This window comes from Salmo salar, chromosome 16 (assembly GCF_965601325.2).
Source record: "Salmo salar chromosome 16, fSalSal1, whole genome shotgun sequence".
Taxonomy (NCBI): Eukaryota; Metazoa; Chordata; class Actinopteri; order Salmoniformes; family Salmonidae; genus Salmo; species Salmo salar.
In genome coordinates, this window is record NC_138306.1 from 28105243 (window position 1) to 28119402 (window position 14160).

The 14160-nt window shown below is 43.5% G+C and overlaps 2 long non-coding RNA genes across 2 annotated transcripts; both read left to right on the plus strand.

Annotated features, from left to right (window-relative positions):
* Window positions 1–8929: 8929 nt before the first annotated feature.
* Window positions 8930–10430, plus strand: LOC106573482 (uncharacterized). The gene is made up of 3 exons (XR_001321354.3): window positions 8930–9053; window positions 9518–9585; window positions 9943–10430. It is a non-coding gene; the product is annotated as an uncharacterized LOC106573482 (long non-coding RNA).
* Window positions 10431–11891: 1461 nt separating this feature from the next.
* Window positions 11892–13720, plus strand: LOC106573483 (uncharacterized). Its single transcript, XR_001321355.3, has 2 exons — window positions 11892–12102; window positions 12351–13720. It is a non-coding gene; the product is annotated as an uncharacterized LOC106573483 (long non-coding RNA).
* The last annotated feature ends 440 nt before the right edge of the window (window positions 13721–14160 follow it).

Here is a 14160-nt window from a genome sequence, read left to right on the forward strand (position 1 = left end):
GGCAGCATCATGCTGTGGGGATGTTTTTCAGCGGCAGGGACTGGGAGACTAGTCAGGATCGAGGCAAAGATGAACAGAGCAAAGTACAGAGAGATCCTTGATAACCTGCTCCAGAGCGCTCAGGACCTCAGACTGGAGCGAAGGTTCAACTTCCAACAGGACAACGAACCAAATTACACAGTCAAGACAATGCAGTAGTGGCTTCGGGACAAGTCTCTGAATGTCCTTGAGTGGCCCAGCCAGAGCCGGACTTGAACCTGATCGAACATCTTTGGAGAGACCTGAAATTAGCTGTGCAGCAACGTTCCCCATCCAACATGACAGCGCTTGAGAAGATCTGCAGAGAAGAATGGGACAAACAGGTGTCCCCAAATACAGGTGTGCCAGGTTGTAGCGTCCTACCCAAGAAGACACGATGCTGTAATCACTGCCAAAGGTGCTTCAACGAAGTACTGAATACATATGTAAATGTAATATAGATTTTTGTTTTGCAAAAATAAAGAATCTTAACCTGTTTTTGCTTTGCCATTATGGATTATTGTGTGTAGATTGATGAGGGGAAAAAAACTATTTAACCAATTTTAGAATAAGGTTGTAACATAACAAAATGTGGAAAAAGTCAAGGGGTCTGAATACTTTCTGACGTCACTGTATGTTAACATGGGCTATTTTGAGCACTTTTCTGGGATGCTTGTTTTCATTGCTTTACTGGGAAGCTTAGCAGAAGTAGAAATTCTCATGTTATTTATGTTAGTGCAGGATGAGCTGCACACAGTGGACTTCCTACTAGGGCACACCTCCTCAGTGCTAAGAACATAAATATGGTTCATAGGCACATGTTTGCTGCATACAATAGCTGTAGGATCAGCAGAGGCATTCAGGGCAGTTAGAGGGAAATAAATTAGGTTACTTAAACATTGTGTCTTCCAATGCCCCTCGTATAATGTACATTTGCTAAAGCATTATGATGACTCAGTGACTCAATGGCAGGGATTAACTGAGCTGGGCTTGGGTCATTGATAAGTCATTGTCTCAACGCAGCTTTATAATGCTGTGAAAGGTTCCAGGAAACCAAATGATTTGGGTGGATCCCATCCTCTTTATAAAACGTGTTTTGTTTCCAAAAGGTATTGAAATTGTCAACAAAATTTACACCCATTGAGCTGCAATAATCACGTAGCCAGTTGTGAAGAGAAAGAATCCTGCTAAAGCATTTAATGCCATGATTCAGAGAGGGCACAGGATCAGATATGATGGGTCTTTGAAATCCAGTTTCAACTGTTCAGAGCTGCCCTTCATAATGTTATTAAAACCCACATGGACTATGATAGAATCGATGTCCATGTCCTGGCGTAATACATTCGGGAGCAGTTTAGTAATGTCATTTACTTGAGCCACGGGATAGGACATTGTTTTTACACCAGGAACAGTCACATTTCTTATCATGGAGCTGCCCAAAATCACGGCTGGCGAGAAGGACGAAGAAATCTGCCCACTCACACGCTTCACAGGATTCGGAGAACCCTTTAAGGAATACCAGGCAGTTAGCAAGTTTGTTAGGCTACTACTGATCTTGAAGAAGGCACAGTAATGCCGAAATGGCGTTTTACCCAATAGATTACTGGGAGTTTATATATATTTGTATTTATTATGGATCCCCATTAGGGGGATCCCCTGGGGTCCAGCAAAATTAAGACAGTTTATACAATTTTAAAAACATTACAATACATTCACATATATAATATGAGTGTACGACTCTTTATTTTTATAGCTTACAGTTTATTTGCTGTTAGTCAGCACCTCTAAACTAAATACTTTTCTCTGTGTGTGCTCCAGCGCATGTTTTTTATTAGGCTACTAATGACCATCAGCAGCATCAGAGCTTGGAGAAGCCTAATTACTGTGACTAAGCGGTCATCTGGAATTTGACTGCCGTCATGACTCGTGACCACCGGTGTGGCAGTAATACAGTCACCATAACGGCCTTACCGGTGACTGATGTGGTAAACTCCTCAATGTTATCAGTTAAATCCAGGAACATATTCCAGTCTGTGCTAGTGAAACAGTCCTGTAGCTTAGCATCCACTTCATCTGACCAGTTCCACATTGAGCACATCACTGGTATTTCCTGTTTGAGTTTTTGCTTGTGAGCAGGAAGAAGGAGGATAGGGTAATGGTCTGATTTACCAAAGGGAGGGCGAGGGAGGACCTTGTATACATTTCTGTGTGTGGATTAAAGGGGATCTAGAATTTTCCATTTCCCAGCACCAGCCACGAGAAATGCCGCCTCTTAATGTACATTTTATTGTGTGCTTACGGCCCTATACAGATCATTGAGTGCCAGCATTGGTTTGTGGTGGTAAATACCATAGCCCGCTACAAAAAATATAGATTGACTCGCTTGTTAAATAGTATGGTCTGCAGTCATGAGGTATTTTAACTTAGGTGAGCAAAAACTTGGGACCTCCTTAACATTAGAGAACACGCACCAGCTGTTGTTAACAGAGACAGACCCTTCCTCCCTTTGTCTTGCTGTCTGGTTCTGACAATGCATAGAAAAATCAGCCACGACTCTGAGAGACATAGGATATTCCAGTTTTTCAGGTCCCGTTGATAGGATAGTCTCGAACGGAGCTCATCCAGCTGTAAGGGCTGTCGTCGGAAGAAGACCAAAATGCAGTGGAGTTAGTGTTCATCATATTTAATACAAACAACGTGAACACTATACACAAAACAAGAAAACTGACAACCAAAACAGTCCTGTCAGGTTAAACACACTAACAAAAACAGAAACAATTACCCACAAAACCCCAACGGAAAAACATGCACTTATGTGTGACTCCCAATCAACAGCAACGAACTTCAGCTGTGCCTGATTTGGGAGCCACACATGGCCCAAAACAAAGAAATACAAACACATAGAAACAGAACATAGAACGCCCACCCAATGTAACACCCTGGCCTAACCAAAATAAAGAACAAAAAACCCCTCTCTATGGCCAGGGCATTACAGTACCCCCCCAAGGTGCGGACTCCGGCCGCAACAAAAGACACTGAAGGGGAGGGTCTGGGTGGGCCCTCTTACGGCGGCGGCTCAGGTGCGGGACGTAGCCTCTGCCCCACCCTTGGCGTCGCCCTCTTAGGTGGCGCACCTGGCCACGCCGAAGGTCTGGTGGGCGACCCTTGTTGCGCCCGGCTGGCGGACGACCCTGGCTGCGCCCGGCTGGCGGGCGGCGATGGCTGATCCGGGCAGACGGGCCACTCTGGCTGATCCGGGCAGACGGGCCACTCTGGCAGCTCCGGGCAGGCGGGCCACTCTGGCAGCTCCGGGCAGACGGGCCACTCTGGCAGCTCCGGGCAGACGGGCCACTCTGGCAGCTCCGGGCAGACGGGCCACTCTGGCAGCTCCGGGCAGACGGGCCACTCTGGCAGCTCCGGGCAGACGGGCCACTCCGGCAGCTCCGGACAGGTGGGCCACTCCGGCAGCTCCGGACAGGTGGCCACTCCGGCAGATCCGGCAGGGCGGGCCACTCTGGCAGAGCCGGCACGGCGGGCCACTCTGGCAGATCCGGCTCAGGATTCACCAGGCTGGGGAGACATGAAGGAGGCCTGGCTCTGGGCGCAGGCCCTGGACTCATCAGGATGAGGAGACCCACTGGAGGACTGGTCCGTGGAGGAGGCACGGGCTTGACCAGGATAGGGAGACCCACTGGAGGACTGGTCCGTGGAGGAGGCACGGGCTTGACCAGGATAGGAAGACATGCAGGAGGCCTGGTTCTGGGCGTAGGCACAGGACGTGCAGGGCTGGGAAGACATGCAGGAGGCCTGTTTCTGGGCGCAGGCACAGTCTTCACCAGACAACCAGCACGCACCTCAGGACGAGTATGGAGAGCTGCCTCAGGTGACATCATTTCAACGACACGCTCCGTAGGGCGAATGCCGTGCCTTATGCACCAAACTAGCAGCTCTCTCATCTCTCTCTCCTTTAATCTCCCCATTAACTCCTTCACAGTCTCTGCCTCGTACCCCTCGCTCACCTCCAATGTCAACCCGACTGGCTCTGGTTCCGACCTCGGCTCCGCCAACTGTCCCGTGTGCCCCACCAAAAAAATTATTGGGGCTGCCTCTCGTGCTCGTTGCGCTCTCTCTCCTCGTAATATCGCCTCTCCGCTCTCGCCGCTTCAATCTCCCACTGCGGGAGGCGATACTCCCCAGCCTGAGTCCATGGTCCCTCTCCGTCCAGTATCTGTTCCCATGTCCACGAGTCCATCAAGCTGTTCTCCTGTTGCTCCTTCCTCCTCCGCTGCTTGGTCCTGGTTTGGTGGGTAATTCTGTAAGGGCTGTCGTCGGAAGAAGACCAAAATGCAGTGGAGTTAGTGTTCATCATATTTAATACAAACAACGTGAACACTATACACAAAACAAGAAAACTGACAGCCAAAACAGTCCTGTCAGGTGAAACACACTAACAGAAACAGAAACAATTACCCACAAAACCCCAACGGAAAAACATGCACTTATGTGTTACTCCCAATCAACAGCAACGAACTTCAGCTGTGCCTGATTTGGGAGCCACACATGGCCCAAAACAAAGAAATACAAACACATAGAAACAGAACATAGAACGCCCACCCAATGTAACACCCTGGCCTAACCAAAATAAAGAACAAAAAACCCCTCTCTATGGCCAGGGCGTTACACCAGCTTGTTCGCCAATAGAAGAGGGCAATGCAGTCGATTTGCTCGCTGACCTAATCTCGTCAGGATGCCGCCTCACCTGCCTCTCTTTCACTTCCACTTCCTCTTTTGAGTCCAGGGGATTAGGGCCTGGTCTGGAGTAAGCAGAACGATAATAAAATGTGTACCGTAATTTCCGGACTATTAAGCGCACCTGAATATAAGCCGCACCCACTGAATTAAAAAAAAAGAAAAGATTTTGAACATAAATAAGCCGCACATGTCTATAAGCCGCAGGTGCCTACCGGTACATTGAAACAAATTAACTTTACACAGGCTTTAACGAAACACGGCTTGTAACAAAAATAAATAGGCTTTAACGAAACACGGCTTGTAACAAAAATAAATAGGCTTTAACGAAACACGGCTTGTAACAAAATAAATAGGCTTTAACGAAATACGGCTTGTAATAAAAATAAATAGGCTTTAACGAAACACGGCTTGTAACAAAAAATTTAAAATTAGCAGTAAGCTTTAGTTGTCTTTTTGCACTGAGTCAATTCCTAACGCTGCTGTTTCCAACGTCTTATCATCGACTCATTAAGACCAAGCTCCCGTGCAGCAGCTCTATTTCCTTTTCCAACAGCCAGATCAATCGCCTTCAACTTGAAAGCTGCATCATATGCATTTCTCCGTGTCTTTGCCATGATGAGGGTGACAAAATGACTACCGTAGTCAGAATGATGGGAAGTTTGAGAGCGCTCGATTTAATCTAAACAGTAAACAAAAAAGTTGTTTGACCTTAACCCGTTCGGCAATTTCATTGGTCTAATGAAAGCTTCATGCCGCCAAAAAACTGAACACGTCACAGAATGTGTTTTTTTGGAGAAAAAAAATTGAAAGCGGGAAAAATCCATATATTAGCCGCGTCATTGTTTAAGCCGCGAGGTTCAAAGCATGGGAAAAAAGTTGCGGCTTATAGTCCGGAATTTACGGTAACAAAAAGTAAAATGAAGATGTGATTGCTGATGTGAAAGTTATATAAAGACAGAGTTTTATGTTAAGAGTTTTGTATTGGTCTTTCATTGCCATCTAAAAATAAGAGTTGTACTTGTTGACACAGGTGCCTCGAAACCTAGTAACCAGACACACACCCTGTCTTGAGAAAAGGGAACAGGGAAATTAAACTCAAGACAGATTTTACTGGGAACAAAGCTGAAGGGAAAGAAGATTTGTGTGGCAAATAGCCATTGTGCTCAGAGTGTGCATGAGTCAGCACACACACCGCAGAAGGCTGCTGAGGGGAGAACGGCTCATAATAATGGTTGGAACAGAGCAAAATGGAATGGCGTCAATGGAAACCATGTGTTGGATGTATTTGATACCATTCCACTTATTCCAGGCCAGCCATTACCACGAGCCCATCCTCCCTAAATAAGGTGCCACCAATCTCCTGTGACACACACACAAACAATGCAGGCTGAGGGTAAATTAGGTGCTTTCCTGTGGCCCTCGGCATTGACAGTTGAGGAGGAGGGGAGGGTTTTTTCAGGGCATAAATGGATGATGCAACGTTTGATCTGTCTTTTTTATTCTGCGGAGCCCTTGGCTAAAGGGTTCAGGGGCAAGTTTATTTTCCATGGAGATCTAATAGCTTGTATAGTGATGCATTGTTTTATTGTTTAATGTGCTTTGTATGTCATTCACTTTGCATGCATTTCAATGTCATCAAACCAAAATATTGTATTTGTGATGTTGTACATTTACAGTTACACGGAAAGGCTACTGTTTTGTCTTTAGAGAAAAATTGCTATAGTACAAGATAACTTTGACAATAATATAATACATGGTAAGAGTATCTGTTAAACATCATCCTGAACCAGGAAGTATCAGTGTTGCCTGCGCCACTTACATATATGTGTGTCCTTCCTTGTGTTGCAGTACTGGTGACCCTCTGTCAGGTCACCATGGAGTTCCCACTCTGTCTGCTTGCTGTGTATTTTATTGTACCTCACATCCGCAACATGAATGTGCCTGTGATGAATGAACCTTTTATGGACAATAAAGATTAATAGAATTCAAATGAACCTGTAAACATACTAAATTGTAGGGCCTGAGTTGACTTGTGGACTAGCTGTGACTAAAACAAAGTCTTGTCCCATGGTGACAAGGAGGAAGAGAGGAGGCTCCCAAGGGGAGATCACTGGGTCCCTGACCATGTCCTGAGAGGTGTGTTGGGAGTCTGTCCACTAGCAGGTACTGACCCTCAGCATGACCCTTCAGGACCTGTGCCCGGTTTACCAAAAGTATCTTGATGCTAAGGTTCTAAGATTAACTTAGCCTTAAGATGCTTCTGGGAAACCGGGCCCTGGTCAGTCGGGCCTGGTGAGCAGAGCCAGGTGACCTTGACGCACCGACAAACCCAAGCACTAGACACCCGAAGACACCTAGGACGACAAGATGAAGTTCATCCAAAGCACGAAGCTTATATTACTTACCTGAATACTTAAACAATAAATACTTACCTGAATACTTAAACAATTAATACTTAGCTGAATACTTAAACAATGAATACTTACCTGAATACTTAAACAAGCAATGTAACTATATAGAATGCAGCCAGATGAAGAACCATTATTTTCTTTATTTTGGTTGGCTTCTGGTTGTCTGTGTTTCGGCAGCTCGTGGGGTGCCTGCTGATTTAAACACAATCCCAAATACACTACAAGGCTGAAAACATGATTTCCTTAAATGGTTTTTAAAATGAAAATAAAAATGGAAAGAACCTATGCGACATGAACAAACTTGCCTGTGTCATTTGTTCTGTAGTTTTGCAATTCGGGTATTTATAAGCTCTCTGATATTGATTCCACATTGCAGAGAACTACTGCAAAATGATACATATAGCTAGTAGTGTAGTGTAAGTAAATCTTATCAAATCTATTTGACACATCCTTGAAGTTTGGAACAACCAAGACTTCCTAGAGCTGGCCGCCCGGCCAAACTGAGCAATCGGGGGAGAAGAGCCTTGGTCAGGGAGGTGACCAAGAACTCGATGGTCACTCTGACAGAGCTCCAGAGTTCCTCTGTGGAGATGGGAGAACCTTCCAGAAGGACAACCATCTTTACAGCACTCCACCAATCAGGCCTTTATGGTAGAATGGCCAGACGGAAACCACTCCTCAGTAAAAGGGTCATGACAGCCCACTTGGAATTTTCCCAAAGGCAGGTAAAGACTCTCAGACCATGAGAAAGAAGATTCTCTGGTCTGATGAAACCAAGATTGAACTGTTTGGCCTGAATGCGAAGTGTTACATCTGGAGGAAACCTGGCACCATCCCTATGGTAAAGCATGGTGGTGGCAGTATCATGCTGTGGGGATGTTTTTCAGCAGCAGGGACTGGGAGACTAGTCAGGATCGAGGGAAAGGTGAACAGAGCAAAGTACAGAGCGATTCTTGATGAAAACCTGCTCCAGAGCGCTCAGGACCTCAGACTGGGGTGAAGGTTCACCTTTTCCAACAGGACAACAACCCTAAGCACACAGGCAAGACAACGCTGGAGTGGCTTTGGGACAAGTCTCTGAATGTCCTTGAGTGGCCCAGTCATAACCCGGACTTGAACCCGATCGACCATCTTTGGAGAGACCTGAAATTAGTTGTGCAGCAACGTTCCCTATCCAACCTGACAGAGCTTGAGAGGATCTGCAGAGAAGAATGGGAGAAACTCCCCAAATACAGGTGTGCCAAGCTTGTATCGTCATACTCAAGAAGACTCGAGGCTGTAATCGCTGCCAAAGGTGCTTCAACAAAGTACTGAGTAAAGGGTCTGAATATTAATGTAAAAAAAAAAACGTTTTTGCTTTGTCATTATGGGGTATTGTGTGTCAATTGAGGAAAAAACGATTTAATCCATTTTAGAATAACGCTGTAACGTAACAAAATGTGGAAAAAGTCAAGGGGTCTGAATACGTCATAGTTTGGTTCTCTTTTAAATACACATTTCCGGGTTATAAAGAGGGAGGGGCTCACCTCATTCGCCACTTCGCCACTGGACCCAATAAGTGATACACTGAGGGAAAAAAGTATTTGATCCCCTGCTGATTTTGTACGTTTGCCCACTGACAAAGAAATGATCAGTCTATAATTTTAATGGTAGGTTTATTTGAACAGTGAGAGACAGAATAACAACAAAAAAATCCAGAAAAACGCATGTCAAAAATGTCATAAATTGATTTCTAGGAGGAGGGAGAGGAGGAGCAGGAGAGGAAGGGGAGGAGTAGGAGGCGGAGAAGAGGGTTCTCGGGGTTTAAAAGGAAGATGCAGTGATGCATCTGTCCTTTCTATCCTGCGGATATGTCTGCTGAAGGATTCAGGGGTGAGTTTTATCTCTATAGTGACAAAGAACTTACTGTAAACATTGACCTGTGTTATTTGACCTGATGAATATATAGTTGAGTTTGTATTCATTTCAGCATAATTATGGCTTTTACTTTTTAAAGTAAAGTTGATATGACAAACAGGAATGTTTTCTTTTAACTTTTTAAAAAACGTTTTAGGTACATTTCCTGTATTATGAATAAGAGCAGTACAAGTAGAAGTTTAATGTGATGTACAGTCATTATCATATGACAACAGCCTGTTGTTGTTATTTAGTTTAGTCAGAGAGTAGCAGATTTATTGAGAAAATATGAATAATACTTCAATGAATAGCTTTTGAATTATTGATAAACCATGTAGTACATTGAATTCAGAATCAGAATAAGAGTCTGAACAAAGGGAAGTGACCATGTTTTGTAATTACTGACTGCGTCACTGAGTCTGTCATTCCTTGTGTTTCAGGACTGGTGACCTTAACCCTTTAACAGGTCACCCATGGAGTCCCATTCTGTCTGCTTGCTATGAATCATGTAAGTATCTCTGTTTGAAGTATCTCTGTAAAACAATATATTACTGTTCAGAGATGTCAGGTCCTAAATAATGTATCTGTAAAAAAAGGAGACAAGTACAGACTTCCTTTTTATTGCTGTAATTAAGCAATTTCTCACAACAACTCAGAACCGTTGTCTCAATAAGTCAATAAGTCTGTGTTGGGACACGTTTCAATGATACGTATCAAGACCTCTACTGCTGCTGTTTTCTCTGCCACTTCCTTGCATCAACAGTGATAAAGTACTATTTGATAAAGGTTTATTAGCATATGTGAAGGTTTTGCCGTGGTGAATGTTTCTGAATTGTAGTACTGAACACCATCTCTCTTCCCACAGTGAGGAGGAGGAGGAGGAGGAGGAGGAGGACAAGGAGAAGAAATCCTGGGCTAGACTAAGGGCGGGTCGCGTCTCCCCCGCGACCGTCCCGTCATGAGAACACTACACATCGGGTGCGGTCTTCACTAGGGAGTAACGCAACAGTGGTGCTGCCTATCGCAGGAACAAGGCCGATGCGTCGTGTTCCCATGCCGGGCCAGCAGGGGGTGACGTGTGCAGAGCCAGTGCTGCAGAAATGCAGTAACCTCGAAACAACTAACCAAAACTAAGACTACAGAAGCAAAACCACAAAAGCCAAAACTACTTTCCACTTCCCTTTTCCCCTTTGGCTTCTGGTGGTCTGCGTGCTTGGTTAGGTGGGCTTGAGGGAGGGGCCTGCTGATAAACACAATCCCATAATACATTCATCTAAAAAGGCTGTACGCAACATTTACTATAAAAACCAATGAAACTGTGAAAATAAAAACTGTAAACACATGCAACTTTAACATGTTTTGTCCAGTGTCTGTTGTTTCTATGTGTTGTTTATTCCATATTATAAACCAAGTGGTTCGAGTCTTGAATGCTGATTGGCTGAAAGCTGTGGTATATCAGACCTTATACCATGGGTATGACAAAAAAGGACTATTTACTGTTCTAATTACATTGGTAAGAAGTTTATTATAGCAATAAGGCACCTTGTGGGATTGTGCTAAATTGCCAATTTACCACCCCTCCTCGGGCCTTATTGCTTAATTGTATCCTTTCACCAAAATATAGTATGTTTAAATTCTCTATCGATGTATTGTTAGGCTGACCAAATGAGTCTTTCCCTCATCGGTCCTACTAGTATTAGTTCAATTCAAACATAAGAATGGTTTATATGAATAGTTATAGTAGTTTAGTTTTGATAGGAGTTTTAGTACCAATGATGTTATAGACAGGAGAACAACAGGATGACAATAGAGACACAACAGTACAATAACATACATATAACTATGAGAACTGTCATTTGCTCAATATGAGCACAAGGTCACTAGCCATTAGCAGATATAAGGTGCATTAGTGGGTGGGTGACAAAAGCCTAGTTTACATTTAGTAACATCTGTAGTTTTAGAAGGTCTCATCATGAGACTCGAGGCTCATGCACCCCACTGGTGTGACTTTTCAAATATGTCCAGGGGAAATAAATGATTACAAAGGAATGCAAAGTACAATTACACAATATTTGATAATAACATAATATTAATCATCAGATAATGTACAGTGTAACTTTCTAAAGACAATAATATATAAAGTCTGCCTAAGATATTTCTCTGACAATAGTTTCAAATGTTTAGTAGTGTATTGTGCAAAAGGCTTTTTAGCACTGGTAAAGGGTAAGAGTTGGTACAAATACACCTCTTATTTCCAACTTCCAGTTGATTGTATTCCTCCAGATGACTCAGCCAACAGAGTAGATGACAATAATGCAGTAAACACCTGCCTGAACACTCAGCCAACAGAGTAGATGACAATAATGCAGTAAACAACAGCCTGTACACTCAGCCAACAGAGTAGATGACAATAATGCAGTAAACACCAGCCTGTACACTCAGCCAACAGAGTAGATGACAATAATGCAGTAAACACCAGCCTGTACACTCAGCCAACAGAGTAGATGACAATAATGCAGTAAACACCAGCCTGTACACTCAGCCAACAGAGTAGATGACAATAATGCAGTAAACACCAGCCTGTACACTCAGCCAACAGAGTAGAGGATGTATTGGCTCCACTAGCTCCATGTCAGGTGTTTTCCAGCAGAGGTGTCAGGTGTTTTCCAGCAGATCCATAGGGGAGTGTGTGTGTGTGTGTGTGTGTGTGTGTGTGTGTGTGTGTGTGTGTGTGTGTGTGTGTGTGTGTGTGTGTGTGTGTGTGTGTGTGTGTGTGTGTGTGTGTGTGTGTGTGTGTGTGTGTGTGTGTGTGTGTGTGTGTGTGTGTGTTTAGTATGCACTGGGCTCAGTCACACTTCACTGAGACACACCCTTTCTTCTTTCCCATCTGTTTCGTTTTCAGAAAAGTCGGTCTGAGTTTCACTTCACAGGGGAGGTGGGGAGGTTTTGTTGCTACCCTGCAGTATAAAATCCACCCACTGCTCGCTCTCCTCAGTCCTGCAGTCCCCTGCTGAACACCATTATGGTAAGCTTTATGTTTTTTGATTGCATCAATGACAACTTATATTTTAGGAACAGTGCAATATATACCAGCAACACATAACTACTTACACTGTATTACATTGTATTGCTACAAAATACTGTTTAGTTTTACATTTTATATTTTGTAAAAGTGATCAGTTGTATCATTCTCACTCAAATGTACGGTCAATATCACATGATAAAGGATCTCTCACACACACTGCATAACTGATAAACATGTTCTATCTGCAGATGACCACAGATGAGCAGGATGAAGAGGAAGATGATGATTATGACAAAACGTATGAAGATTATAAGTATAATTACTTTTTATAGTGTACAGTCAGTCTACTCCCAAGGGTAGCACACCAGGTTCCTTTGGCCCTGCATACTGCACGTACAATGTAGACCATGTGTGGGGCTGTGGAACTGGTGGGCAGAAGTCCATCTGAGGCACTGAAACAGGCCTTAAAACTAGGAGGCGGAACTCCTTCCAGATGAGGAAGGACTTAACCTTGAACAAAACAGACTATCACTATCACAATGCTATGTGAAGGTACTTGAATGAATTTCTGAGTGGCTCAGAACATCTCAGGGTTGCTGCTTTGGCTAATGGTTAGGATTGCATAACTTACTATATGAGGATATTATGGTTGTAGATATCTTTTCAATAATGTAAGATATGTAGATGCATCTAACCTTCAAACCCAGGATCTCTCCTGGAATGAAGCCACAAGTCTAAACTCCCATCTTCTGCTGTGTCATGCAAAAATGCACCACAAACCGCTGAAAGGCACAAAAGAGAGCCACTATGAGAAAGGAGGGCAGAGTTCCACCTGAGGTACTGAAGATAAGACAAGATGTCTACCAGGCCTTAAAGGGAGAAGCGCCGCCTACCAGATGAGGAAGGAGGACTTAAGCCTTGAAACCTTGAAGCGAGAAGACTCTCACAATATGAAGGCAGTTTATTATGTTAATCATAACATGATTACCATAATACATAATTTCTGTTGTACCTAAAACATATGGACATACATTATTGTATGTTCAACTATCACAACGCTATGTGAAGCAATGTGAAGTGTCTCAGAACATTTCAGCGTAGCTGCTTGCCCAAAATGGTCAGGATTGCATAATTTCCTATATATATTATAGTGGTCACTTGCTCTGAGACCTTGAAGTAGTTGTTCCCTTTGCTCGGCTTTTGTGGAGCAATGTGTAACGATGCTTCAAGGGTGACTGTTGTCTATGTGTGCAGAGGGTCCCTGATTCAAGCCCAGGTAGTGGCAAAGAGAGGGACGGAAGCTATACTGTTACACTGTTCAACTTTTAACATAGGGACTATGTTAAACTATAACTATAAGGATTTCTGTCGCTTGGTTTAGTGGCTAAAGGGAACATTTGAGGGTAGTTGTTCTGGATAAAATGGTTATGATTGCCTATATTTTCATAATGTATTATGAACATAATTTAGGGTGATTACATATGTTCATATATAATGTACATGTAGATACAACTAACTATCAAAGCCAAGTTAACATCTACCTTCACTTGGAGCCACCTGTAGAATGTCCCTTCTTGTGTTTTCCTTGTTTTGAAATAAATGTTTTCTTTCATTCTAATGTTGTCTGTATTTTGTATTCAAATTAATGTAATTCCTGTGAGATGAATGTGTAAGTACTTCCATGCCTATCATTATTGCTGATTCCTGTTGAACCATGATATTACTATGCCTAATTGACTTGCTTTGTTACATATTACTCGCGTAAGATCAGTGAATCTTACCCCAAGAAAGGAAATAATAAAATGATTACTGTTAAAAGTATTCGAAAGGTCCGTTTGACAAACCCACTTGTCCGTCTGCAAAACCCTCCGTACTGGAACGTAAATTCGCTATCTATGATGAGAGCAGTTGCCCATAGAGAATGATAGAGGCCAAAACGCCATTGAGGGCGTCCACAATTTTCATGTAGTAGAAAACTGGGTGGGACGTCCAACTTCATTGTGACCATGTTGGAGTAATGTCCAACTGGGTCATCAGGAGGGTGGGTCACCGGGAGGG